This window comes from Sus scrofa, chromosome 3 (genome assembly GCF_054392235.1).
Source record: "Sus scrofa isolate SSC_HxYL_T2T_F1_AM1 chromosome 3, Sscrofa_HxYL_maternal_Yorkshire_Landrace_v2.0, whole genome shotgun sequence".
NCBI lineage: Eukaryota > Metazoa > Chordata > Mammalia > Artiodactyla > Suidae > Sus > Sus scrofa.
In genome coordinates this window covers 129,293,984-129,321,213 of record NC_139385.1, presented here as the reverse complement: position 1 = coordinate 129,321,213, position 27,230 = coordinate 129,293,984, and the positions used below count along the sequence as shown (strand labels likewise).

General features: G+C 38.3%; 1 long non-coding RNA gene across 13 annotated transcripts in view; it reads left to right on the top strand.

Annotated features, from left to right (window-relative positions):
* Positions 1-27,230, top strand: part of LOC102159977 (uncharacterized) — a 777,987-nt gene that overhangs the window by 102,817 nt on the left and 647,940 nt on the right. For 6 of the 13 annotated variants that reach the window (XR_014842497.1, XR_014842507.1, XR_014842503.1 and 3 more), the window contains exons 2-4: positions 6,408-6,451; positions 7,200-7,350; positions 23,989-24,032. This is a non-coding gene — a long non-coding RNA (uncharacterized LOC102159977). Of the gene's footprint in view, positions 1-6,407; positions 6,452-7,199; positions 12,605-23,988; positions 24,033-27,230 lie in introns of those variants that run through there. The other 7 variants (XR_014842499.1, XR_002342830.2, XR_014842509.1 and 4 more) reach the window with 4 other exon arrangements.

Here is a 27,230-nt window from a genome sequence, read left to right as displayed (position 1 = left end):
TCCATGAAGATGTGGGTTTGATCCCTGGCTTTGTTCAGTGGGTTAAGGATTGGGCATTGCTGTGAGCTGTGGTGTAGGTCATAGACACAGCCTGGATCCTGCATTGCTGTGGCTCTGGCATAGGCTGGGAGCTGCAGATCTTATCTGACGCCTAGCCTGAGAACTTCTATATGCCACAGGTATGGCCCTAAAAATGCAAGTAAATAAATAATAAAATAAATAATGAAATAAAAAGTATTTTTTTTCTATGCCTAGAATTTGCTAATACATAGATTGAATGACTTTTTCCTGTTCTCACTGCCTAAGTGTTTTCTTTAAAAGTTTTGTTTTACTAGTTTCTTTTTAAAAACAAAATTAATACTCATTGTAAAAAATTAAAGCAAAACAGGAAGCTATACAGTGCAAATGTCAAAGAGAATGGGATTGCATGGGATCTGAAGATACACCTAGTTGATGCCCACCTAAGTCTACCACTTATTAGCTGCATAAGCCTGAGAAAATGACTTACTTTCTGAATCTCAGTTTATCAGTCTGGGAAATGGAAATATCCATTTCATAGCGCATTGTGAGGGTTAATGATAAATTAATATATGGAAGTGTTATTAATTGCAAATTGCTATGTAGATGTTAATTACTATTTGTCACTAATGGAAAAATTAGCACTTCTTTTGGCTATGTTTTAGGGTGGTGAGTGGGGAGATAGTTTTAACTAAAATGCCATGTATGTATGAATGTTTGGGTATATTTATTAAATCTCAAGTCACAATTTTTCTGGGAACTATGAAAAGCTTGAACATACAGATTGAGAGAAAAACCTTTGGACTCAGCTGCAAGTTGCCCTCCAAAAAGGTTGCACTAGTTTTCTCCCCTACTACCAGTGTATGAGAGCATATTTCCTTTAAACTTGCAAAATTCATTTCCTGTCAAGATTTTTGATCTTTTCCACAGTTATTTAAAAATTCTTATTTTAATTTTCATTTGCTTAATTATAGCTGAATTTGAATGTCATCTTAAGCATCCATTATCAGATTTTTTTTCCCTATGAATTTTGTTATGCAGTTGCCCATTTTTGTTGGAGTTTGATCTTTTTTTAAGTTGACTTTGGAGGAAATTCTTTTTATTTTAATAGAAATTATGACTTGCTCTATATGTTATAAATATTTTCAGTATCCTATTTCATATTTTTAAAATATTTTTTTCATGTTGAAATTTAAATATTTTTTCTGTAGTTAAATTGTTTGATTTCCAGGATTTCGGTTTTCTCCATTTCAAGATGCTTTGTTCTTATTTTACAACATCAGCCTTTTTTTTTTTTTAACTTTAATCTCTATTTTCTTGGTTTTGTTGATGCCCTATAGTTATGTCAGATGTCACTACTGGAGGGGTGGGGGGCAGAGTGGTGTGTAGAGGCAACCTGCCTTCTGTATGATTTTTTGCTGTTTCTTCTAGTCCATAATTATTTTAATATAAAAGTTAATAAAAATAAAATAAACCAAAAGGTAAAGAGCACTCTAATCCAGAAGTGCTTTGTGGGAAAATTTGGTAACCCTTATCTGTACTAAATACTCAAGACAACTTTTATGCTTTAAGTGCCAGTATGATCTGTTGGGTTTTCTAATAATGTGGTCTGAGATAGTGTGATCAAAACAAAAAAGAGCAACACTCCGCACCTGGGTTATACTACTAAAATTTCCTCATTCATAGAATGCTTTACAACTGCCAAAGCACCTTTACATAAATATTGTCTTGATAGTCATATGGAGACGGGTATATAGTTCCTGCTATATGTAGCATGTGGAAACAGACTGGTGTAAGATTACAAAATTCCCACAGGACAGAATTGGAACTGGTAGTAGAATTGGGACTGTCATTGAGGCTGGTGCTGCTTCTCATAAGAACCACAGTGGCCCTTGGTCTTTTGACTCTCTTTTAGAGCAGAAAAGGACTCTTGTTTCCTTATATTCAGCCTTGTGTCCTTCCTGCTTTTATAGATGATAGTATTTTAATGGAATCAGAGATTAAATTGGAGAGAAGCCAAGCCTGCCATGAGGTAGCTTAGTGATCTCTGCCTGTGTAAGAATTGTAAGCTTCTGGAGGGTAGGGACTCCTGTAAAATAATTCATTCAGATTCATTAGGCGTTTGTAGTAAACATAGTGCCCAACTCTTTATTCTGTAATCTTTGTAACAGTTCTTCCAAGTGGTGGTGGTATTTTCATTCTGTAGATGAGGAAAGTCTAAGTTTACTTGAATGTCCCAAGATGACATCCCTCGTCACTGACAGGCATAGGATTTTAACTCACATCTCCCTGGCCCCAAGTGTATCTCCTTTCACAGAGCTGGTGGGTGAATTGTTCAATGCGCAGGAATATTTATTAATGGTAGGTATATGAATTTTGATATTTTGGAATTTTTGCTCTTCAGAAACTTGATTACTTGTGATACAAAATCGTTGACAGAGACAATTCGCAGGCTTTTTCCAGCTACTGAGCTGGCTGTCCATTCATGTCTGAGCAGTTTCCCTACCTCTGTGAATATCTGTTTTGTATTTCCATCGATAAGGGTTCTTACTACTAAATCCAAGCTCACTACATATTCCTTGTCTCCTTCTACCCGCCAGCCCAGTCCCTTTTAGTTTATTTGCAAGTACTTTTCCCTCATTGGATCCCTTCAACACAGATGCTTCTCAGGTTTCTTTCCGTGGGCCTTGTTCTTTCTCATTCTGCATATTCCCTCGTGTTCCTCTGGCAATCTCATTCATTTAAAATACCACATATAAGTGACAGTGTTCAAAATGATACTTCCAGACCTAGTCTCGCTGCGGGGCTTCAGTTATGTTTGTTTAATGACTTATTGGGATGTTCCATAGGCATTTCAAATAAAACGTAAGCTGTGGCAATGGTGGATCCTTAACCCACCACACCGTAGCAGGAACTCCCTGCTTTTCTTTTTAATAGCATTTATTATTCAAAATTACAATTTTTCTTGGGACACCATACCGACATGAGAATGTAAGGTGCCCAAACCCAGAAATTTTTTTTTTTTTTTTTTTGTCTTTTGTCTTTTTGTTGTTGTTGCTATTTCTTGGGCCACTCCCGCGGCATATGTAGGTTCCCAGGCTAGGGGTTGAATCGGAGCTGTAGCCACCGGCCTACGCCAGAGCCACAGCAACGTGGGATCCGAGCCGCGTCTGCAACCTACACCACAGCTCATGGCAACACCGGATCGTTAACCCACTGAGCAAGGGCAGGGACCGAACCCGCAACCTCATGGTTCCTAGTTGGATTCGTTAACCACTGCGCCACGACGGGAACTCCCCAAACCCAGAAATTTATACCTTCTTGACCATCTTACCACCAGCCGAGCACAGTGACGAGCACATTGTGCATGGTCAACAGACATTTACTGAAGCTCCCTTCGATTACCCTGAGCCTAATACCTTGTACAATCAGGCTGTGGTCTTGTGCTTCTATTTGGACTCTGTAAAGAAGATTCAGTCACATAGAAAATAAGAAAAACTCTTCTTAGCGGTAATTGTACCCCTTTTCTTACATTCCCTTAATGAAATATAGGTGGTATGATAAAAATCATTACTATACCACATAAAGTGCAACACCTCTCTCACTTTTGCTGTGCTTCCATCTTGAGATCTTGTGCAGATCAGTCTGAATTTTGTATTAAAGAGAATTCAAAAGATCAAGAACAAGCAAGTTATCTAAACTGAAGACTGATTTCAAAGAAACGATGTTATAAATTTAGCATGTAGTAAAGCATCAGATTACACGTCGGTTTACCTTAACTGATTAAAATATGCCCAGAGCATGACTTCTCAATATGAATCAAATATCATAGGAAGAGTGTGCAGAGTGTTCATGAGAATCAGACCAGAAATTGAGATCACTGTTTCAAATAGAAAAACACACACTGCTGCTGTGGGTCAGGGGGCGATAGCTGCCATCCTTGTACAGGTAATGTGAGGCTCCGTCTGTGGACAGTAGGAGATCATAGTGCTAAGGGTAATAATGCTCTTTGTCCTCAGAAAAACCTTATTAGTGAACACTGCCTCTGTTTTTAAAACAAACCCTGTCAGTGTATTGCGGGCATCGGGGAAAAGACAGCTGGAAAAAAAGATACAGAATATTAATTAATCTGGAGTGCAGATTGAAAAAAACCCAGGAAAATATGCAGTTTCAAACATAGATGGATGGGAAGTAGTTGTGAGATACACTGCAGCATTCTTAGGAAGCTTCTAAAATAAAAGTAACTGTATTTGAGTTCAGTTTCCACCTAAATGTGGAAAACCTCCCTTTAAGTTGCAGTGATACACATTGAGAATAAAAAGAAGTGGAAAATACTGTGTCATGTAACAGTTAAATCCTAGAGCTTTTAGGAGAAGGAAGGAGCATGAGAAATGAAGGGAGTGGGGAAATTGGGCCACTGACATTGGAAACCCTTGCTTGTATAGTAACTGGTACCCTGTCTTGATCTACATGTGAAGGATGATGTAGAGTAAGCTGATGAACGGAGAACAGAGTAGGAAATGAGATGAAGTATGAGAAGGTACCTTCATCACTGAGGAAGGATCTGAATAGCCTTCAAATGGTGCTTTTGTCTCCCTTCCTCCCTCCCTTATTGACTGACCTGGTTACATGTGGAGTGTTCACACAGTAACGTAGATCCTTTGCTATCTCCCAGGCACTTGAGTCAGAGACAGTCAGGTTTCAAAATCCATTCCCATACCTAGGTAACTCTGACAGTCTTGTGCATCATAGGTCAGTATCGTGATGCCAGGGTGGCAGATCTAGGGAAATGCTCAGGGAGGTTACCCTGACTTGCCAGAGGACACTTAGTGATTTTTGTCAGAGTGGGGATTGCAGCCAGAGTCTTCTCTTTTGTGAAGCAACATGCTTGTGGGATATGTGGCCATTATATAGTAGGTGTTTGTTTCTGTCCTTCGGACATGCAGAATCCTAGCCTAGGTTTTAGAAAGCTTTTGATCAGAAAACTGGGAGGATGATTTGAACAATTTGTTTGCCTTTATCTTCTAATATTGTGAGAGATTTTGTTGTTCTACCAAAGGAGGCTAATTTTCCATTATAAATGGTGTTGCTCACAATAAGACTAAAAGCTTCATTAAACTAAAAAAAAGAAGGAAACAATATCTAACATTCATTTCATAGAAGCAGTTGTGGAGAATAATTGAAGTTAATGGTTATTAGGCTACCTAAATTATTTATAAGACTTCAAAATTTTAAATATTTATGTGGAAATAGAAGCTGGTTCCTGTCCACTTTCTGATCAGTCTCCTGGACTTGAGGATGGTTGAACATTTTCTCTGTATTTAGATGGGAGTCTTTAAATAGTTTGAGCATCAGTAAAATGAATGGGCTCTAGCAAAATGCCAGGTGATTCTGTAGGGGTTCCACATACACCCCTTTTCCTCTTAAAATCACCAATTCTGGACCAGTCCAAACTCACTCAGAGGGTACTTTTCTCTTTTACTAGAATTCAGTGGAGAAGGTAATGCTGAAATTGGAAAAATGATTCTTTAATAGTGGGGTCTTTGGCAGTGTTATGCCTGGATTTATATATAATCCACTCTCCTGCCTAGGTGCAAAGGCCTGTCTAGTTACCCTTTCCCATCTGTCTGTTTTGCTTTGTAAGGAATTGTCACATCTATCACTCCCTTCTGGAGCAAGCAGATGCAGCCAAGCCAAACTTTAGAATCTTTCTGAAGAGTAAGATACAGAGGGAGAAGGGCTTATCACAAGATGGTTCCTCTCCCATTTATATTAATAACTCATTCTGTGGCTTTAAGGAAGTCTAGTTTTCCTTCTGGAAACAAGTTTCTACTACTGCAAAATGAGTTTGAGCCCATGGTAGAAAATGATTGCTGAATTAGATTAGCTCTAAGGTTCATTCTGGTAGATAAACCCAGGACTTTATTAAGATGTATTTCAAGTGCACAAAATTGTATGCTGAGGATAATAAACACATATTGGCCAATATTAAAATTTTGCCATTTTTGCCTTTGGTTTTAAAGTAACAAAACATTTAACATAAAAGTTGAAGGCTACTAGGTACACAACCTAATCCCATTATACATTCTCTCTTCTTCCTTTTGCTATAGTAATCACTCTTCTAAATTTTGTGTTTAATATGACCATACATGGTTCATACTTTCCAACATATGTGTATAACTATAAATAGTGCATATGTTTTCAAACTTTATATAAATGGGATCACATTGACATACCGTTCTGCAAACTTGCATTTTTGCTCTTATATTCTTGCATGTATTTTGATGTTTTATTATATTTTACACTACTTTAACACTTTGTGTAGATATGAGTGATACGACCATTTTATTATTGATGTACATTTGCATTGTTTTTTCACCACTTCACAGATAATATTCCAGTAAAGTTTAACCCTGTCTCCGAGTGCATACAAGTGAGTATTCTCTAATTTATAAACTTTGAAATGGAAATTGAATCATAGGTTATTAATACATTGGCTTTTCCAGGTGTTACCTAGCCCTTAAAATAGTCAATCATTGAAATTCTAAACAATAGTATTTGATATTTCTAGTTGCTTCACTTTATTGCCATCACTTGACATTGCCTGACTATAGGAGTTTTGCCAAACTGATGTATTAAGAATGACTTCTCATTGTTTTAATTTACATTTGCCAGATTATTATTATTGAGGTTGAACACATTCTCATATTTTTATTAGTGTCTGGATTTCCTGTTGTGAAGCAAATATACCTTTGCATTTTCTCCCACTTTTCCCTACTGGGTTGTTTTTAATATTGCACTTTTATATTTATTTTATGAGGTCTTTATATACTGTGAATATATATTTTATGAGGTCTTTATATACTGTGAATATATATTTTACAGTGTTGGACTCTTTATCTAGTCTGTAACTTTTAATTTCTATGAAGTGTTTATTTTTAATTTAATCAGATTTTTAACCTGAATAATTTAATTTTGGCAGACTGTATTTCCCAAAGATGGTCACAGTGGTATCTCCCGTCCTACATGTCTTTCTAAAACTTTGCTACTCCCTCATCTAGGGATGGAATCTGTCTCTTGCACCTGAAATAGGGACAGACTTTGTTGCTGTCTTGACAATAGAGTTTGGCAGAAAAGACTTCAAAAGCCAAGTCACAAAGAATGCCATTTACTTTTGCCAGGCTATCGTGAGATGCTTTCTCTCAAAACCCAGCCATCATGCTGTAAACGAGCACAAACAGGCTGTGGAGAGGCTCACAAGGTGAAGAACCAAGGCCCCTGGCCCAGGACTCTGGCTGAGCTCCCAGTGGACAGCACCAACTTACCAGCCCTGTAAGTGAGCCAAAGTGGGTACTTTATTTTTCTCTAGCTTTATTGTGGTGTACTTGACAAATAAAAATTGTGTATATTTAAGGTGTACAACCCGATGTTTACTGTGTATGCTACACTGAAATGATGACCATAATCAAGCTAAGGATCTTACCTGTTACCCTCAAAGAGTCTTAAGGAAGGAAATCTTGTTATTTTCAACAATGTGGCCAGACCTTAAGGACGTTCTATTAAATGAAATAAGCCAGACACAAAAAGATAAGTACTTCATGATCTCACTTATATTATGTGAAGCTAAAACAGTCAAACTCATAAAAGCAGAGAGTAGTATGCTGGTTTCCAGGGCCTGGGGTGGGGAAATGATTGATGGGTATACAATTTGAGTTAGGCAGGATAAATCATTTCTGGAGATCTAATGTACAACATCGTGCCTGTAGCTCATAATACTGTATTGTATAGTTGACATTGGCTGAGAGCGTTAATGATCATCGTTCTTGCCACATATACACACAGAAGTGTGTCATATGCCCTCGGTCAGGCAGCACTAGGTATAGAGAAGAGCCATCCCTACCAGTCCCTGCACAAGCTGTAGATTTGTGAGCATAATAAGCCATTACATTTTGAGGGTGGTTTATTTAGTAATTATAAATAACTGATATCATATAACGTATCAGTCTTATCCTTACTGTTTATTTCTATGTGTATGTTGTTCTTAAAGAAGTTCTTTCCTATGTTAAGATCACACATATCTAAAAGTTTGTTATGCTTCATAGTTAGAGGGAAAGACAAAGAGGAAGGAGGGGGCATGGATGTGTGTGTGCGTGAAGTGGGACTCTTATTAATTTTTTCCCCATGTAAACACTTTTTCCAACACAGTTTATTGGCAAGTCTATCTGTAGATGGGAACCTCTCTGTTCTGTATACAGTTGCATATACTTGTGAGTCTATTTCTAAGTTTCTTATCCTCTTCCTCAGTTTGTTTGCTTATTCCCATGCCAATATCACATTGTCTCATTTACTGTAGCTTTAGGGTCATTCTTCACATCTGTCAGAACACATTTCTCCATTTGGTCTTTTTACTCACAATTGTCATAACAATTTTTGGCCTTTGGTTTTTCAGTATAAATTTTAGTATTATCCTGTCAAGTTCTATAAGATAACTTGTTGATATTATTTATAGATTAATTTGGAGAGAACTGTGAGTATGCCACTTAGTTTTCTTATTATAAATGGCAAAAGAATGGACATACAAATCTGTAGAACAGAATACATAGGCTAGACATACTAATGCATATGTAAAAATTAGACATTCTTAATGTTGCTGGTGTAAAGGAGTACACTTGTCTTTTTATTTAGGTATGCTTTATATGAAATGAAGTAAACCTATTTTAAGGGTGAAGTTTGTTGAGTTCTGACAAATGTATACATGGTTGTAACATACATGGCAATTAGAATATTACACCCCAGAGAGTTCCCTCATGCCTCTTTCAGGTAGTTCTTTCCTATACAAAGGCAGCCACAGCTCAGCTATCACCATAGAATAGTATAATATGTTCCTAATCTTCATGTAAAGGAAATAATTCAAGGTGTATATTTTTTAAAAATCTAGGTTTTTTTTTTTTTGGTTATTACAGCTCGTATGAGACAGAGCCATGTTGTTGGCAGATAACAAAGGGTTTTTCAATTTTAATTACTGAGAAGTACTGCATGGTATAAATATACCATAATTTACTCATTCTCCTTATTGATAGATGATTGAATTATTTCCAGTTTTTGACTATTACAAAGTTATGAAGAATATTCTTGCATAAGTCTTTATGTGGATATGTTTTCATTTCTCACAAGGAAATACATGGAGTGAAATTTCTGGGTCTTCAGGATGATATTTATTTACCATTTCAAGAAACTACCAAATTATTTTCCAAAATAATCATTTTCTACAGCAAAGTGACCCAGTCATGCATACATGTATACATTCTTTTTCCCACATTATCCTCCATCATGTTCCACCATAAGTGACTAGATGTAGTTCCCAGTGCTATACAGCAGGATCTCATTGCTTATCCTTTACAAATGCAATAGTTTGCATCTATTAACCCCGGATTCCCAGTCAGTACCTCTCCCTTTCCCTCCCCCTTGGCAACCACAAGTCTGTTCTCCAAGTCCATTAGTTTCTTTACTATGGAGAGGTTCGTTTGTGCCATGTATTAGATTCCAGATATAAGTGATATCATATGTATTTGTCTTTCTCTTTCTGACTTATTATCACTTAGTATGAGAGTCTCTAGTTCTGTCCATGTTGCTGCAAATGGCGTTGTTTTGTTCTTTTTATGGCTGCATAGTATTCCATGGTATATATATACTACCTCTTCTTAATCCATTCATATGTTGATGGAGATTTAGGTTGTTTCCGTGTCTTGGCTATTGTGAATAGTGCTGCAGTGAACATGTGGATGCATGTGTCTTTTTCAAGGAAAGTTTTGTCCAGATACATGGCCAAGAGTGGGATTGCTGGGTCATATGGTAGTTCAGCCAGTTTTCTGAGGTACTTCCATACTGTTTTCCATAGTGGTTTTACCGTATGTCACTATTTTAATTTTCAACATTCTAGTTGAGTATGTGGTAGTATCTCATCAGTTTTAATTTGCATTTTTCTCATTATTAGTTACATTGAGTATATTTTCATGCACTTGTTAAGTGTTTCTTCCCGTGATGTCCATTTTTAAACTTGGATTTGTCTTCTTGTTTTTGAATTATAGCATCTGGAGTTCCCACTGTGGCTCAGTGATAATGAACTTGAGTAGTATCCATAAGGCTTCAAGTTCAATCCCTGGCCTCACTAGTGGGTTAAGGATCTAGCTTTGCTGTGAACTGTGGTATAGGTTGCAGACATGGCTTGGATCTGGTGTTGCTGTGGCTGTGATGTAGGCGGGCAGGTACAGCTCTTATTCAACGCCAAACCTGGGAACTTGCATATGTTGTGGGTGTGGACCTAAAAAGACAAAAAAAAACACAAAGAATTATAGGAACTTTAAAAATTAATCTTGGAGTTCCCGTCGTGGCGCAGTGGTTAACGAATCCGACTAGGAACCATGAGGTTGCGGGTTCGGTCCCTGCCCTTGCTCAGTGGGTTAACAATCTGGCGTTGCCGTGAGCTGTGGTGTAGGTTGCAGACGTGGCTTGGATCCCGCATTGCTGTGGCTCTGGTGTAGGTCGGTGGTTACAGCTCCGATTTGACCCCTAGCCTGGGAACCTCCATATGCCGTGGGAGCGGCCTAAGAAATAGCAAAAAGACAAAAAAAAATTAATCTGGACATCATTTATTGCAATAATTTTCCTTTTTTTGGTGGTGTCTGTCAAAGATCAGATCTTAAACATTTTATGAAATCCATTTTATCATTTTTTTCCTTTATTTCTAAGACTTGGGCATGGTATTTAGGGAAATTTTTTATAGACTATATTTTTTTAAGAGCACATTAAATTTCACAATGATATTGAGAGGAAGATACAGATATTTCCCCTATACCGCTTATCCTCAACATCCCCTCTCAGAGTGGCACACTTGTTACAATTGAGGAACCTCCTGTGGCACATTAGTCACCTAAGGTCCATAGTTTATGTTAGGGTTCACTCTTGGTTTTGCACATTCTGTGGGTCTGGACAAATTCATTAGGACCTGCCTCCATCATTCTACATTGTACATGTAGATACTCTGTTTCTGCTGCTCTTAGATAGAATGTTACTGTATCTAGGGAATCATTGCCTACACCTACCTTATGAATATTTCCCCCTATATTTCCTTCAGTAAGTTTTATGTTTCAAGTTATTTATTGTGTATGTTGTGAGGGAAGACTCGGTTCGTATTTGTTCCAAATTCATATGCAATTTTTCCTACACCATTCAGTGAAAAGATTGTCCTTTCAGATTGAATTAACCTGGCACCTTAAGCAAATTCAGTTGAGCAGATATGCATGACTCTGTGTCTGCACTTTGTTCTGTTCTGTAGAGGTATATGTCCATCCTTATGCCATGGCCACACTGTCTTGATTCTTAAGATTTTGTGATGTCTTGATACAAGTCAGTGTCAGTCTTTCAGCCTTGTTCTTTTTTTGAAAAAATTTTCAGGTTATTCTGTGTCCTTTGTATTTTGATGTAGATTTAAGAATCAGGTTGTCAATTTCTGTTCCTACCCAAAATCTGAAACCAGCTTTTTCATATAACTTGTCTTATGTTTGATTATAACAAAAGCAAAAGTTCTGGGCTATTGACAGAATGAAAGTGAGATGGTTAAATTTTTGTGCCAACTTTGCTTGGCTGTGGTGCCCAGTTGTTTGGTCTGATAAGTTTAGATGTTGCTCTGAGGTATTAGGTAGATGTAACCAACATCTACCATCATCTGATTTTAAGTAAAGAAGATTGTCCTCAATAATGTGGGTGAGCCTTGTTCAGTTAATTGAAGGCCTCAAGAGCAAAAGCTAAAATTTCTTAAAGAAATTCTGCCTCGAGTCTGCAATGTAGAAATCCTGTCTGAATTTCTACAGAATTCAGACTTCAGAACTGTAACTTATATATAAAGATAAAAAATTCTCCTTTTTTTTCCACTTATTTACAACTCACAGTAAAAATTTCCATTAACTTACTAAGTGTGGTATAAGTCTGAGAGAAGGGGAAAGGTGAGCTTTTATAAAGAACAAAAGTTAGCAAACTGCCCTAAGAAGTATGGTTTTTCAGTATAGAAAGATAGGGTTAGGGTTAGAATGAAAATACAACCTCTTCTCAGTCTGCATTTTTATTGAGCATTTCCGTGTAACCAGTCATACCTTCTTTTCGTGCATCCATGCCAACTCTGTGAGAGACTCTGGTGCCTGGCAAGAATTCATGGTTTGGTAAGACAGTCACACAAATAGCATGAATTGCATGCTGTGACATGGCTAAGTAAAGGTTTTAAGAGGCATGGATTGTTCTTTAGTGAAGCGCAAGAAGTGTGTTATTAGTGGTAGGAGATATTAAAGTAAGGAGCCGAGAAAATGGTGAGACGCCTCAGCTTTTCACCTGCTCATGGCTGACAGGGTCAGGCCTTGCATGTGCCACAAAGCTTTCTGAAGGATGATCTAGGTATCAGGGGTTCCCTCTACTTGCTCACTTCTCAAGTGTAGAATCTTTCTGACTAGAGTCTGAGAGTGAAAGGTCCCAAGGGACTTAATCCCGTTGGAGAAATACTTGTTGCTTTTGTGTGGATATGCAAAAAAAAAAAAAAGCCTATATATACGTATACGTATTTTACATAGCAGGCCTGATCTGCCACAACCAGGAAATTCTCCTGAGAAAAATGTCATGATTAGGATATAAACATCTATATCTTTCCATGGTAGCTATTTCTAGTGGGTGAATGGCTAGGCTTTGAAGTCCGTATCCCTGGTGTTTTAGGGATGCAGTGTTTGCTCTGAGATCTGTGCTCATACATGAATCGTTATTCAGAGGAGAAAGTGAAAACTCAAGCCAGGTGGATATTCCTATATTTTTGGATGGATTTTTATCTTACCTATCAATCCTGATGTAAAGGTAATACCCAGCCTCAACAAGAATTTTACAAGCAAGAAATGGAATTTCACTGGTCTTCTAGTGGCACAGTATTTAAACTTCTTATTTTTTTAGTGAGAAGTAGCGATGAAGAATATGTAGTATACTTATTACTTCCAGGCTCAGACGTGTGAAAAGGCATGAGAAAGTGAACAGGGATTATGCAAGTAGGCTGTAGGGGGAGAGTGCACCCTTCCAGGATAAGACGGAGCAAGGAGGCACAGGACTGGGAGATAAATGTACACCCACAAAACCATCACTACAATCTATACTGATCTCCAAACTAATCAAGTTATATACACTAAATATGTATGTCTTTTTGCATGATGATCATATCTCAATAAAGTGGTTTAAAACTGTAAGGGTTGAAGTTATCAGAAGTTTTGTAATTATGGACCAGGAGTACCAGAGGGGCCTGTCTGAAGAAGTTGAGAAGGAGTAGAAGATGGGGTCAGATTAGAGGATTTAAAGAGCCATAGAGAGATAAGATTCTGGTCATTTGCCCAGTTGCTCAGGCCAAGTCTTAGAGACATCCTGTCCATAAGCAAATACTGTTGGTTCTAACTTTAACATAGATGTCAACTCTCAAATCTTAACACTTCCAGTGCTGCCATCTTACTTTAAGCTGTTTTTCCTCCTTGGCTGGTCTTCTAACTGGCCTTCTTTTCTTTACTCTACTTCCTTCCACACAGTAGCCAGAGTAGTTTTTTGAGAAACTGTAATCAGATCATGTTACCCTCATGCTCAGAAGCCTCCATTGTATTCTCACCATGTTTAAAACAAATTCAAATTCTTTGCAAGACTTACACAGGCTTGTGTACTCTTCTGAACTATAACAAGTCTCTAGCCTCATTTCCTGCCATTCTGTTCATTCCATGCTGTCAGCAGCCAGAGCACATGCTGTGCATGCTTCTGTCTTGAGCCCTTTGCCCCTATTATTCCCTCTACCCAGAATGTTGTTTCTCCAAATTTTTATGTGGCTCACTCCCTCATTTTATTGAATTTGTTTAGATGCCATCTTAGAACCATCCATGACTGCCTTGTCTAAACAAGCAACTTCTTAACATTTTCAATCTTTTTCCTGCTTGTTACTCAGCATTTAATACAACATGGTACTTACTGTGCATTTGCCTGTACATAGCCTTTTACCCTTCTGCCTCATGAAAGTTTTGTGCAGAGTTTGGTCCCAGTAGAATTCTCCTGCAGTTAACTGTTTCTTGAGTAAGTGAATAAATAATTGAACCTATATTTGACAGTGTTTCTTAACATTTCTTTAATTCCATTTGACTCTTACCTTGGGTCAGGGATCTCTGTATGGAATCCTTTTATGTTTTTGCTTGAGAGACTGTTGCCTCCTTTATTATTATTATTTTTTTTTGACTGAGATTCAGGTTCTATTATTTGACATTATCCTGTCTGTTAATTTTTGTCTTCCATTACTTCTCAGCCAGAAGCCACTTCTCACATATTTGCCTTATTTATTTTTGCTGCTAGAACTTTATCTGCCTGTGTCCCTGCTTATCCTTTCCTAAGGCTATTTAGAGTTGAAGGCTGTGCCATAAAACTTGTCACTTGGTCATGTATTTTCCCCTGTTTGTTGCAAATAAGAAAAATAGGCAGTGAGATTATTGGATACTTAGGAGAATCTTAAAGTGAGAAATGTTGCACGTCTCTTGATTATGGTGCCAAAGACTTGTCTCTCCAGTAGGGTTTTAAATACATGGAGTGCAGATTTTTTTTTGTGGTAGGTTTTCTGAGACTAGAGATCACCCACATTCAGTTTGTATTTTAGAGACTTTATCCTATTTTCCCTCATATCTAGATGCTTCTTAGGAGAGGAACAAAAGGATTTCAGGGTGGGTCTCACTTTGGACCATTAAGAAATGCCAAAAGCCCCAAAAGTCCCCTAGATATAGGCAGCATTTCCTTTAAGGCTCATTTTTCTAGGAAGTCTGAGAAGGCTAATCAGATCTTACTCTAACTTTTGCCTCCTGTAAATCTGCAAGCACTCTTTATATTTATATAGTATCAGTTATCCTCACTGTTATGAGCATCCCTACTTGAAAGTGTAGATCCCATTATTACACCACTCTGGTGGGCAGGAAGTCTATCCATTATGGGGATCACAAATATTTTAATTATTAGAAGACTTGTCTTCAACCAGATGTCATATTTTAACAAAGCTGTCATCCAATAACTTGAAACAAATGTCAATGCAGAATTAATTTGTCTTACAATTAATATTCAATCTTTGGTGTCAAATGAACATAATAATTTAGTGATATGGTAATTAGACTCTATTGTAATTAGTTTTAAAATGAAGAATACATTTAGCACTGTATAAAGTAATCCTGGGATTTGAGTTTTGATTTATGTATTCTCTATGGTAGAAGACTACTGTAAAGATGTTATTTTGGCCGAAACAGTCTAAGTTAAATACTGATTCAACGCAAATTGTTGTTTTTAAAATACTGACAAATTGATCCATGCTTTCATCTGGAAGAAAAAAATAAACAACAATGGTCAAGAAATTTGGGGGAAAATATTGGTGCTAGATATCAGATATCAACATATGCTATGAAGTAAATGTAATATGAATAATGTGGTAATGGCAAAGAAATAGGTAAAGAGAAAATTCATAAGCAGAGTCTAGTTTATGTTAGATTTTATGTATGATGGAATCAGAACTTCTAATCAGTGGAGAAAATCTTGATTATTCAGTCAGTGATCTTGGAGCAGTTGGCTTGAATTAGCAAGAAATTTAAATTGGATATCTATCTCACTTTTTTTTACATAAGGAAGCCCAGATGGATTAAAGATTAAATATATATTTTTAAATCTAATATATTATTAAGAGAAAATTTCCTTCTAGTAAGTGGATAAGGGACCATAGCCAGAAACTACAAAGGAAAAGAATGCAAATTTGACTTTATAAAGTTTAGAATTTCTGTGTGATACATTATAACATCCATTCATTCTTTTATTTAACCAATATTTGCTGTGTAGCCACTACATGCAAGGTATAAGTGGGAACACTGTACAGTTATTGCATACAATGAGTTAATATTTTAAATGTATAAATGATATAAAATAATATACCTTATTTGTGGCATCTTAAAATACTTAAAAACATATGAACTTTTTTCCAAAACAGAGATGTACAGGAATTCCTGTCTTGGCTCAGTGGTTAACGAATCCGATTAGGAACCATGAGGTTGTAGGTTCAATCCCTGCCCTTGCTCAGTGGGTTAAGGATCCAGCGTTGCCTTGAGCTGTGGTGTAGGTTGCAGACATGGCTGGGATCCCGCATTGTTGTGGCTCTGTCGTAAGCCAGTGGCTGCAGCTCCAATTGGACCCTAGCTTGGGAACCTCCAAATGCCGTGGGAGCAGACCTACAAAAGGCAAAAAAGATGGCAACAACAAAAGAGATTCACAGACATAGAAAATAAATTTATGGTTATCAGTGGGGAAAGGGGAATGGGGGGGAGAGAATAAATTAGGAGGTTGGGATTAACATATACACACTACTATATATAAAATAGATAACCAGCAAGGATCTGCTGTATAGAGGAAACTATTCTCAATATTTTGTAATAACCTATAAAGGAAGAGTATCTGAAGACTATGTATGTGTATACGTATACACACATACGTATAAACACACATATACATGTATATGCACATATGTGAATCACTATGCTCTACTCCTCAAACTGACATGATTTGTAAATCAACTATACTTCAGTAAAAAAATAAAAATTTAAAAATGTGGAGTTCCCATTGTGGCTCAGTGGGTTAAGCACCCAACATAGGCACCATGAGGATGCGGGTTCGGTTCCTGGCCTCATTCACTGGGTTAAGGACCCAACACTGCTGCAAGCTGTGGCACAGGTCACAGATGTGGCTTGGATCCATTGTTGCCGTGGCTGTGGTGTAGGCCCCTGATGCAGCTCTGATCCTACCTCTAGCATGGGAACTTCCATATGCCACACGTGCAGCCATAAAAAGAAAAACATTTTTTTAAGTGTATAAAGAATTCCTTCAAATCAAAAGAAGATGGATAGCTTGAGGACACAAGGGCAAAATACATATAAAGGTAATTTGTCACAGCATAAAATGCAAATAAATAAATGAAAAAAATAAAAACCTCCATAATCAAATAAGTAATTTTTTTTTTTTTGATCTTTAGGGCCACACCCATGGCATAAGAAGTTCCCAGGCTAGGGGTCGAATTGGAGCTATAGCTTCAGCCCAACACTAGTCACAGCAGTGCCAGATCCAGGCTGCATCTTTGACCTATACTACAGCTTACTGCAACGCTGGATCCTTGACACACTGAGTGAGGCCAGGGATCGAACCTGCATCCTCATGGATCCTAGTCGGGTTTGTTAACCACTGAGCCATGACAGGAACTCCCTCAAATAATTTAAAACAACAATTTCATAAAGCTCTTTACTTAAAATATTAATATTTAAAGGCTTAAAATATCTACTGTTGGTAAGAGTATAAGCAAGTAGGCTTCCCAATTTCTCTTGTGGAAATATAAATTGTAAAGTTTTTAGAGGGCAATTTGGCAATATGTAATGATGTTTAGAATGTGCATAACTTTTACCCAGGAATTCTGCTTCTAGAAATGAAGCCTAAAGGAATATCTACACAAGTGTGCAGAGACTTATGCAAAAGATTTTCCTTTGCAGCGATGCTTATACTAACTAAAAGTGAAAATTACCTAAACGTCTATCCACAGGGATTGGTTAAATGAAGTGCGTTATATCCATACAATAAAATTCTGTAAAACCATCCCAAGGTAAGGTAATTATTTGTTTAAATACATGGGAATATATTTAAGTACATGAGAATATGCTCATCATACAGTGTTACATTAAGAAAGTTTCATTGTATGTAGAGATGACTCCATGTTTAAAGTATGTATGTGTAGGTATTAAAAGATAGAAAGGTACATAGCAATTGATAGAAGCAGTGTAAAAGTGCTAATGTTCATTATCTCCAAGGGGTGAGATTTTAGGGGGTTGGTATTTCCTTTTCTGTATGTGGATTTATTAAAATAAAGAACTTCCATTGCTTTAAAGGGGACTATTCTCATGAAAAAATTAAATCATAAAACCATACAAATAATCCATAAAAATTATTTTAAGGTGACAGTCCTCTTCCACATACATCTGCGAGGAGGATTTATAGGATCTTTCTTTAGGGCAGCTTTTTGTTGCATTGAGAAATTTGCTTTGACAGTTCTCACAGTTGTTTTGGTGAGCGTTTCTGTAAGGCCAGACACGTAAAATCACAAAGATGACTAGGACATTATGCTTAATCCTGAAGAGCTTGACATCATATAATGTGGTCAGTTTGATTTAGTAGGAAGAGCTTTCAGCTGGAGGAGACCAGTCAGTTCACCAGCAGTAACACCTATGGAGTCCTTAAATGAATTTGAGGGTATGCTAAAGATTCCTAATAAAAAGATTCACCACAGTGGCTCCTGGGTTCAGTCCTCTGCCTATCTTTTGCCACCCTGGTTTAGAAGCATGTCATCCTTTCAGAGTGGACCAGAGTCAGGTGGCATTTCCCTGTATACACTCATTGCTTAGGGGCCCTGTTGGATCTTTATGTACAGATGAGCCCTTAACATTCTCACTTCTGATACCACCTCATTCTTTGTCTTTCCTATTCTTAGAGAAAAAAAAAGAGAAAAATTTAAAGTTGCCTTAATTTGCTGGAAAGTGGTGGGCAGATTCTTTGGACCTATAGGAAAGTGGGTAATTTATCTGAGCATTGGTTTCCTACAGGGATGGGCTAGTTTTGCTCCTGGGTAGATTGACAGAGTTGGTTCTCAAACCCATGCTACCAACCTCACTTGTGATTCCCTTGGGTTCAGAAACTTTCCTGTCTTCCTTTATGGGATGGTACAAAGTTCATCTGGCTTCCTATGATAAGCAGAGCCTTTCATGCTAGTTTGCTGTAGTTTAAGATAGAGCCCTGACATTGCTTGTTAAAATGCACACAGGTGAGAGTACAAATGTGTCAACTCAAGAGATGTGATTTCACCTGGACTTTGTTCTTTTTGGGTCTCCCTATATCCTGTGGGGAAGCAAGGGGTAAGCCATTCATGCAGATAACCAAATGCGCACTACAGAATGTAAAGAGCAAGCAGGGGGCTATGGAGGCTTAGAGGAAGGAGAGTTGCAGTCCCTTTGAGACATAGGATGCTTAAAGGAAAGGGCATCACATAAGATATATAAGATTTAAACAAACTGGAGTGAGAGGGAAAATGAAAAAATGCCCCAGATGGCCCCTTCCTTGGGGGCTGGGCAGCCTCTGGGATGCAAGGTTAGCATCCTTGTGTACTTGAGATGTATGTATCACTAGAAGGTGCCTGGAAACATGATTGTTGTCAAGCCTTTTCTGGGCTGAGGAACATGAAGTGGGGCTTATAGAACCTGAGAGAAAGATTCATCATTAGAATGTGAAAGGTAGGTTTATGATTCCTCTTTGTCAATAGTAAGAAAAGAGAAGGCCATAGGATTTTCAGGGGTCTTCAGCCAGAATTCAGAAACAGCAGGGTCCTTGCCTGAGAAATCTAAGATGCTGATGTAATCTTTCCCACACATGCTTCACATACTTTTAAAACCATCACCTCTTCCTAGAATGCCCTACACTGCTCCCTTTGCCTGTATGTGCTAATTCTTCAGTGTCCTGCCAAAATACATTTTTGTGATGTTTTCATTGATTCCCCACAGAAGTGATGCATTCATTTCATGAGCTGTTGTAGCTTTTTATATCTCTTCTAAGTATAACATTAATTGTGCACTTTTTTGTGGCCTTGTGACAATTGTACACATTCTGTAGTGTCCTAATGGAGTATAAGCTCTGTGGTCCCATTACTTAGCAAGTGTTGTGCCGGAAACATAGTAACGATCTAATTGGTTGAAGAAGTGGTGGATGAATGCAAACAGACATTTTTTTTTTTCTTTAGATTAGTGGTAACATTAATGCCTCCTAAGGGTGTCTTAGAAATTGATGCGGTGGGGGGGACTTTTGACTGTCACAATGATGGGGGGAAATCACACTTACCAGACATAAAGCAGCTGTGGTAGACATTCTGCAGCATGTGGTACAGTCCTTCATGATGAATACCTTGTGTCTCACATGAGTTTTGAGTGACACGCCAGGTATTCTTGTAGGTGGAAAACATAGTCATTTAAGCCTGGAAGCAAACTCCCTTCTGTGTATAAGCACAAAGTTTACTTTTGCACCATTTTGCACTTTACTGAATTTTCCAGGAATGTAACTACCGTGTACGTTAAGAAAAAAAATTATCTTCTTTTTTGTTTGGAATTGTACTAAGTGTTGGTTCACCATTTTGGAAAATCCCATCACTGACAACAGTGCTGTTTATAATAACTTAATCACTACTGCAATTAACTTGCGTAGATTTATACTTGTATAGGTTTCATTCAAGGGGCAACCATGTGGTTATTTTATGTGTTGTGGGGTAGGCATGTCCAAGCATTCATTTATTCAAACACATGTTACTATAAATTACTTTTTTATATTACTAGTAGGACACTTTATTATTTTAAAATTGTGTATTTGAATTTCATTTCAGGGTAGTAAAAGGGGTGTTAGGTCTGGTAAGATTGAAAACTGCTGATCTGGATTGTCAGGTTTTCTATCTACTAATAATGAAAAACCTGGGTGCTTTGCTGCAGTTTTAGAAATATTGTCTAAGGTGTTGTCAATGAAAATAAACCCAGTTTACACCTGTGGCCTCAGTTAAAATCTGACCTTTCAACATAGCTTGAGGAATATCTGGGGAGTTGTTTGCAACGTAATCATTGGAAGTCACATGATAGGGTGAAATTTTCAGAAGTGCTGAGAAGACCAAACCTTTCTAATCCAAAGTCAACCCACTCTTTAGCCATGGGCATTCTTGATTTTCAAAGCCTCCCTCATGATTCCAGCAGCACTGGTAAGTTTATCATCTTGTAGGACAGTGGTTCTCATATTTAGAATGCATTAGAATCAGTGGAAAGCTAATTAAGATACAGATTATTGAGCCCTGTCCCCAAAGTTGCTAATTCAGCTTGTCTAAGATGAAGCTTGAGTTTTTGCAGTTTTAACAAGTCCTTAGGTGATGCTGCTGCTAACTGCTTAGGAGCCCAGACACTGAGAACCACTTGGGAGATGAAATTAATGTTTCTTTGCCCTTGCCTTGTTCCAGTATAGACCTCAAGTGGGTAATATATTTTTAAAGGATAGGAAAAAAGAAGAAAAACATGAAACCAGAAGTGGGTCCAATACAAAAATGCAAATTCAAGGATCAGACATTTGCCAAGGAAGTGGGGTGGGTACAAATACAGGGCTAAGTTTTTGAGAAGTCTCTACTGCCAGGGATGCTGCATGTTTTTAAAATAGAAATCACCTAAAACACCTGGAAAAGAATCACTACACTATTCAGAGCTTCTGTTTGGAATAGAGTTTCCCTAGGAAGCCTGGGGAAGGGGAGTCTGGTGCTTCATTATAATGTATTTTAAGAAAATAAACACATAGGCTCCTACACACACACACACACACACACACACACACGGAAAGGATTGAGTAACAGATCTACCATGTGCTTCAATTCAGGTAGTTGTATCAAAACCATTTAATTTTAAGTAAATGAATAATTGGAAGCTCTTAGACATTTTGCTTGTCCCATCAATTTAGTTCATTTTTCACTTGCAGATAATTAACTGAAAAAAAAAACTAAAATAAAACAAAACTGAGTGGTAAGTGAAGGAAACTGTCAGTTTATACCTTTTTTCCCAAAGGGACAGGGCAGAATCCCATTTTACATATTGTCGTGTATAAACATCAGGCCTAACAGTCACAATTAATCCTTCACACATGTCCAAGCTCTTCTTTGTTTCTGATTGTTTACTACAGTGTTTATCTTAATGCTCTTCCATGTGTGTAATGTCCTGGAAAATTTAGTGCTTAATACTCTGATGTTTTCCAGTACATGTTTTGACTCCCCACTGAGATAGTAGGTGATTCAAGGGCAAAATCTATATCTTACACTGTTTCTTCATCTTCGAGCGCTGAACCCACACGAGGTGCTAAGTAAGTAGCTAGAACAATAGTTCTTCATGTGGGATAGAAGTAAGTGGACACATGGGGGGTCACATAGGGACCTTTAAAAAATATGGACACATTGGAAAGTCCCATGTAACTGTAAAGGTACTGGATTTAAAGAGTTGTGTTCATATTATTTATATTTCCAATGATAATTTCAACCTACCTTTCCAAAATCTAGTACCTTAAATATGGGAACTTTGCATAAGTCACCACTACAAAACAATTATTTAAGTTGATGGTTTATTTTGTAGCAAATAACAGGAATATTGTTCACTTATTTGGAGAGGATAAAAGCTGAACCTTTTCATTGAATTATATGACACTTATTTATTTGACTGAATACTCTCTATATGTCAAGCACTTTTTTTTTTTTAGATTTTGAGGGAAAATGAATGCGCAAAAGAGGCAGTGAACTGCTGGTCTTATGAAGCTTTCATTCTAGAGCAATTAACATATATATTTGTGTACAAACACACTATTTAAGTTTTCCCTGGTCAAACAAAAGCAGAGTAAGAGAATAGGGGGAGATGTTCTTTCAGATAGGGAAGGCCTATCTGAGAAGTTGAACACCTGGGCAGAAGTTTCAACAAGGGAAGAAGTGGGGCATGAAACAATCTTAGAAAATCAGTCTGGGTGGAGGGAACAAATGACTGCAAAGGTCTTCAGGCAGAAAGGAGCTTTCTTAGCCCTTTGAAGAACAATACAAAGGCCAATGGGATGGAATGAGTGGGTGAGTCTGTATTAGGTGCATGGGGAAGAGATGTATGACTGTCCTTGATGGTTGAGAGGGGGATTGGGAAGTAAGCTAGAAAAGCAAAACAGAATTTAAGAGTGGAGAGGGAAGATTTTCTCAGATGTGGGTAACATATTTAACCCATTATGGGAGCCACCGGACTCCACTCAACAAATGTTAATTCAGCCTCAGACTCTGAACTGAACGGTGTGGCTGATGGCATTGGGCAGGATGTGGCACAAGGAGATCTTGGTGACGGTCTTTGGGCTTTATGATGGTACCACAGACTGGGTGACTTAAGAACAACAGAACTTTCTCACAGTTCTGGAGGCTAGAAATCCAAGCACAGGGTACCAGCAGAGTTTTGTGAGAGGCCTTTTTTGGTTGTGGACTGCTCATTGTATTCTCCCATGGGGGAAGGGGCTAAAGAGCTTTGCGGGGTCTCTTATAAGAACACTAATCCCATTCATGAAGCAAGATTTAAAAGGCTTGAAAAACCTAAGCCTACTAGAGCTGTAGATCTACTTCTAGCCTTCTAGGAATTGGCTCATTTGATTGTAAGGGCTGGCAAGGTCGAAATTTGTAGGACAGATTAGTGGGCTGGAAATTCAGGTAAAAGTTGATGTTGCAAGTGTTGAGTCCTGATTTTCACAGGCAGCAGGCTGGAAACTGAGGCAGGGTTTCTATGTTGTAGTCCTCTTTTTAAAAAGTTCTTTATCTCTCTGACATCTGTATTTAGTTTTTCCAGCTTTACTGAGGTATAATTGACAAATAAACTATATGTTCAAATGTACAGTGTGATAATTTGACATGTGTATACACTGTGAAATACCCCCATCAACAGATCTTTGCCTCCATGGATACTGTTTTTGTTTCCTTTTACTTGGTGAGAATACTTAAAAATCTCCCCGCTCAGTGAATTTCAAGTGTACAGTACAGTCTATGTTGAGTCTTGGGTAGAATTCCTTCTGTTCCAGGGAGCCTCAGTCTTTATTCTTAAGGCTTTCCATACTTAGAAGAGGCCTGCGCACATTATGGAGGCCACATTATTTGATGATTTATTTACTCAGAGTCGACTGATGTACTTATTTACTGATTTTACCATTTTAATTATTTGCTTGTTAGTTACTTATTTGTCATTTACTGCTTACATGATTTTCTTACAGTCTGTAACTTAAAAAATATCTTTACAGAGTCGTCTAGACTAGTGTTGACCAGAAAACTGGCAAGAACCTAGGTAAGATGGCACATAAAGTTAACCATCCCAGGGTCCTCACTAAACTGTCTTGTATATTTAAAATGAACCACATCTTTCTTGGGGATAGAGATTGTTCTCTGGCTCTGCAGTCTATGAGAGTTTAGACCATTTTCTCTGGAGGCAGTTTCCTGGGGTTGAATCATAACCTGCACCACATACTGGTTCTCTAAACTTTGAGTAATTCACTTAATCTATTTGTGCTTTATCTTCCCCATTGGTAAAATATGAATATAATATAATCCATTTCATAAGGCTGTTAGGGGAATTGGGTGAGTTAATGCAGGTAAAGGGCCTAAAACGGTGTCATGTGGAAGTGTTCAGGAAATATTAGCTATAGATGTGCACATGATTGTCGTTATTAGATGGTTTAGGGGACAGGCACTAGAGGCCCAGGAAACAGGAAGAGACATGTCACTGGAAGGAACTGGTATGAGCGTGGGTGGACCTCAGCAGCAGGCCAAGGAGGGAAGAGTAGGGGATGTGGTACAGCTAGTAGATTTTAGGAGTACTGAAGTTTGGAGTTTTCTTTTTAGTAGTGTACTTTATTATGACATATTCACGTATTCAGGAAAGTTGGTTAAGTACTACAATCCCGTGTCAGTCATGGTTTGCAGTTGCCTTGGGGACTAGAAGCAAACGTGTTTTCACTCCCAGGGAATCATATGGTAGGAAAACAAAATAGGGACTACAATGATTTTATTTGAATATTAAAGGAAAGAATGTTTCCGGAATTGGACTGCTTGGGGATATTTCAATAATATGCACATATATTGTTGCTTTTCACCTGATAGCCTGTGTACCAGCCATGCTCACTCTTCACTGTCTGCCATGTTGGCCTCTCCTTTTCTGTTGCTTGGCTTTTGTGTATATGGAAACAATGCCTTTGGATATTTGGGTGGATATTTTTTACTTTGCTTCAAACATAAACAGGGATAATAAAGAGAGAAGTTTGTTAGAATCAGGCATTTGGGATACTTTTTTGGCAGCTATGGTTAGGCTATGGTTGGTAAAGAGAAGTGGTTCTAAAAAGTGGTCAGATGACCTTGGGCACATAGTGATGAGGTCCTGGAACAAACTTTGATTGCTTCCCTTAATTGCCTACCCTATCCTGAAGACGTGGATTCCAGGCTCAACCTTAGGACGGGAAAAGGCCAATTTGAAATTGGTCAGACTTGAGCACCTCACAAACAGCTATCACAAGCCAAGTCACTGTTGCCCGGCAAGGAAATTAGCATTTATCGTATTTCAGTAAAAGTGATGTGGCCCAGTTAAATTAGATTTCCTTTCATTTACAATAGACTTAAAGTCCTATTCAGGTATAATCCAGCCATTGTAAAATTGGTTACAAAGATCCTAATTTTCTGAGATATTGAAGTCTCTCCATTCTATCAGAGCATCTTGATTTTATCTATTTTCATCCATCGTTAAATTTCTTATGGCTGAGAATGCCAGAGGCGACCTACCTTTCCAATCTGCTGCTGCATTCAGCAGTAACTGGATTGAAATCGGAAACATTTATTATATTCAATGCCTTATCTGCTCTTTTCCACTATTTTAAACACTACTGGGGGTCAGACTGAAAATTCTTCTCTGATTCTAACTGTAATCAAGCGGGAAATGGTTTTATTTTATTTTAAACTAGTATGAAGTCTAAGAAGACAGCATCATTTTGTACAGTGGGGTTGAATAGCCAATTGAATTCTGCCATTGCTGAACATTAACAGTTTGCATATCTTACTTCAAAATCCATGCTTATGTGGTGTTTCAGCTTAAAATTTTTTGAGCCTTCTCTCTTCTTAAATGGATGTCTGTCTTGTTTGAGAGTCAGCTAAGACTACGTCACTTTTAGGAACTTACAGTTGCAGGAGCCTACTCTCCTTCTTGTGAATTTCTGCTGCTCTGGAGGCCTGTGTTACCCATGCAGCCTGCTTGTTCTAGTAAGATGTCTTAGCTGCTTCTTTGTGAGTCTTAACCTTGCCATCCAGAAAGGGCACTTGTGAAAGCTAGGGTGGCTCTGTTGACAGAGAACACCTGCTGATGAATTGATTCCAAAAAAAGGAAGCATTGTGTATGAGTCCATACTTGTCTGGATTCCTGACATTGAGAGCCTTTGAATATTAGTTAGCTCATATTAAGAGAAGCTTCTTACTCCCTTCTTCCCGTCAGCTTCCTGTAGGCCTTAGTGCCTTCTAGGGAGATGTCAGGGAGCTCAGCAGCTCCAGGTGTTAGGTACTGTGTGATGTGGAGGTGGGGCTGGGGTAGAGTGGGGGGCAACTGTGCCTCATAGTCTGTGCTGAGCTCACTGGCTTCCCAGGCACTGGTGCTTCCTTCCTTGGAGAGCAGGGATTGACTCTACCAGGAACACTCGCCACTCCCTCCTGCCTGGCCTGCATGATGATCACTGTGGCTTTCCCTGAAGTCGTCTGTGAAGAGATGGAAAGGATAGGCAACTGGGTTGCTTTGATTTAGAGCAGGAGGCAGTATCCGTGATCCTGTCCTTGGTGCTCAGTATTCTCAGGTGAGCTGGAAACCACGATGCCCCACTAGCTGTGTGTCACTGAAGCAGGGCTAACCGAGCACATGCCTTGAGTTCTGCTCTGTTGGAGGTGCTAGGGTTTGGGGTTCAGGGACTTGTCCAGTATGGCCCCTGTATTTAAGTTGCTAAATCCTCTATCAGGGAGGACTAAATATGAGCCCAGTACCAGGATTCATATCTTCTGGGTCCCAAAATTCAGAGGCGAGGAAATCTCTGAGGCATGTAGGGAGTAGATAGACATGTGGGAGCATAAAGGAAAATGGAACTTGATCTGTTTATTATTCAGCAAACCTAATGAACTCTCATCAGCCATTATGTACAAATCTGAAAGTGTTCTTTCCTTGAGAGGGAGGAAGCAAGGGGCAGTAACAATATGGTGTGGCATGAGCTGTGCTGTGGAGAGCCTGGGAGCTGCCTGAGCCCCAGGGAGGGACACCTCACTAGCCAAGGCTTCCTGGAGCTGCAGATGCAGAAGGCATGAACAAGACTGACAAAATGCCTTTCTTTTTCAAACTTATTAAGAAGCATATTGGCCACAGCGCCAACAGAAAGAACTATTCACTGTTGCAGAAAGTTTGGGTCAAGTGTTTTTGTCTCTCTTATTTTCCAAAGTAAAATAACCTATTATGATAACTTTGTGG